Raw genomic sequence first — 2,874 nt, 5'->3', positions numbered from 1 at the left:
CATGTTGGTTCACTTCATTCTGCACATAAGTTCGAGTACCCTCTATCAAAGTAACAACATTTGGCAACACTGGCCTGCAGAGCACAGGAGTCACAAATGCACTGCAATTACAGGCTCGATGCCCTTGAGTAGGCAAGGCTGCATTTTCCTTCCCTAAAGGGAGCAATAAAAGCAGGTGTTCAGTCAAACTATCCCTTCTCCAGGAGAGTGCAGTTTCTGAATGGGATGAGCAGCTTCTTGGAAGGCAAAGCATTGGCAAAAAATTGAGAATTCCTGGAGTACAGCACTCTAGTCCTGCACAGACAACAGAACAATGAAGGGGCAAGAAAGGAAAAATTCATTCTCTATCCATCAACTGCAGGGATCTCACCCCTAATTCAAGTTTTTTTATGGCCACTACAAAAACCCAGGTGGGAACATGTAAGAAGAGCAAAACAACAGCTTGTTGTCTTTGCTTAAAGATGAGCAATCTGGACAGGGAGCACTCAAACAGAAATCTGCTGCATGTAGTCCTCTGCCTTCACTGTCTAGACACATTCTCTTACCTGATGGAGGAATTAACTCAGCAGAAAAAAAAAAAGGCTGAAAGCCAACAAGGCACAACCAGAGACCAGCCCCCCAGGATCTGGGCTGATAACCTTTTTATCTCCTACACCTCTCCATGTGCACCTGACCCTCAGCCACATTACAGACTGCAGAGCAGCTAAAGATCATGGAAGCAAAACCAAATGCACACAACCTGTCTCACCCTTATGCCACACAAACTGTGCCTTTGTCTGTCCCTGCTGCACTGGAGATCTCTTCTGCCTCACTCACCCTCCCGCTGTTCTGCTCATCAAGTAAGAATAGGAGTCTCTAAAGTTAGCCACTTCCTGGTTTTCCAGTCAGGAAACAAAACTTGAAAATGTCTTTTTTTAGCCAGAGTATCAAAAGCAAAATTGAACACTTCCATGTGTCATTTACTCATGGTAGCGTTCCCATTTTAAAGAGCAAACCAAGTAACACCTGAGTTTTAAACAGCATTATTTCATGCTGAATTTATCCATGAAAGGAACCACTTTGCATTCAAGGGTCACAGAACTAAATTCATTAATTTAAAAAAAAAAAAAAAAAAACAAACCAACATGATATACACATTTTTTCAAGTTTAACTAAATTTACAGAGCTTTCATACACCAATGTAACCAACCCTTTAATTCTTCCTAGTCTGAAAATTACTAATGTGACATGCTGTGTATTTTAAACTCTGAAGAACCAGTACTGAATGTTTACATATTTATTCCATGCTTGACACTTTTCAAATTCCCTGACAGAAACCAAATTATTTATGCCCCTGCTAGTTTCAAAAACAGTAAAATTTCTAAAAAAATAAAGCCACCTTAAACACATGGTATAAAGGAGTGAGTCAGCTTTAAAAATATTTATGCAGTGCTCCTTAAAAAATAGCATTAACAACAGTAATGCCTGTGGAAGCTCCACCCATTTTAGTCATTATAATTATTAGTAAAATTACATCTCCCTGTTATTTTTCCATTCAGAAAATTGTTTGGCTTCCAATCCAAATCTGTCCATGTTACCTTAAATAAGGTTAAACCCTTTATGAACCGATACTGTTCCCTGTAGGTGAACCTAGTCAATTCATGGACATTTCCCACTTTCATAGGTTATTCAATCACCTCCTGAGCAATGGGACAGTCTCAGAGTCTCCACGGAGTAAAAATACAGCTAATAGGGGCCTTGCATCTGTATCTGTGTATCAAATGAGAAATCTACTTAATTTAGTCAGGCAGTATAAAGGTAAAATAATTTCAACATATTACCATACTTTAGAAACACTTAAAACAGAGTGTTAAGTTCATGAGTCTAGGCAGACAAGCTGTCCAAAGTAAGACAAAATCACTTAAAACAAGAACTGGGCCGTATTTAAGTGGAGTAAGACCCCTCGATAGCACTTCTGTAATGTCAACAGACCAAGCATAAGTGAAAATCAAAGCTCATTTGCCAAGACTGCATGTGGCCTTTAGGCTACCACACCCCACCCTGTCCAAAAATGCAATGGCTACTGAACATCTGTTAATTCTATGAAACCCAAGGAGCCCAGAGGAATGCAAACACATAAAACCTTACTTCACTGAATTCAATATGAAGATAAATTCAGAATTTAATCGAGTAATGACATTTCTTTATGAATTCCTACTCAAGGTTTTTCTTTTTCCACTGTATCTCAGTCTAATCACAGGAACAAAACTCCAGCTCTTTATAGAGAAGGTTTAACATCACTACTGCACTCCATGGTTGCTCAGGTTATATACCTGTGTCTCTGCCCTCTCCTCAACTCTGTCAGGCAGAGGAGAGGCAGGGAACAAATTAACTCCAGGTACTCTAGGGGTATGAGTATCTTGCTTTTTAACTGAAAGCATATACTGCTTTCCAATGAAATAACTCTTGTGCCCCTAATGCATGAGCTAGAGTTGTAAAGTAAGTGATGGAATGTTGAGTTATTCTCCCTGAAGCTACAGACAGATGTTATTCAAATTTTACGTGATGTGGGACTTAGAAGTTTCTAATCTCATTACCCAAGATGTAGAACAAAACCTTCACAAATTACATTTACATTTGTATTCTTTAACTGATTAATTATTTTCTTCTTCTATCACCGGCTACTTCATCTGCTGGCAGATACACCTCATTCATTAATAACCCAGACTGGCTAACAAAAAACCAAAGGAAAAACGGGCTAATGGCTCTAAACCTGAGAGAAAAAACCAAAATTGCGTTACATACATATTTTTTAATTTTCTTGCAGTAATAAGTCACACACAAAACACTTGCACCTTTCTTTTGGCACAATGAATATTTAAGAAGTCCTTCAAG

The sequence above is a fragment of the Hirundo rustica genome, chromosome 1 (assembly GCF_015227805.2).
Source record: "Hirundo rustica isolate bHirRus1 chromosome 1, bHirRus1.pri.v3, whole genome shotgun sequence".
In the NCBI taxonomy this organism is placed as follows: Eukaryota; Metazoa; Chordata; class Aves; order Passeriformes; family Hirundinidae; genus Hirundo; species Hirundo rustica.
This window is presented reverse-complemented; position numbering follows the sequence as displayed.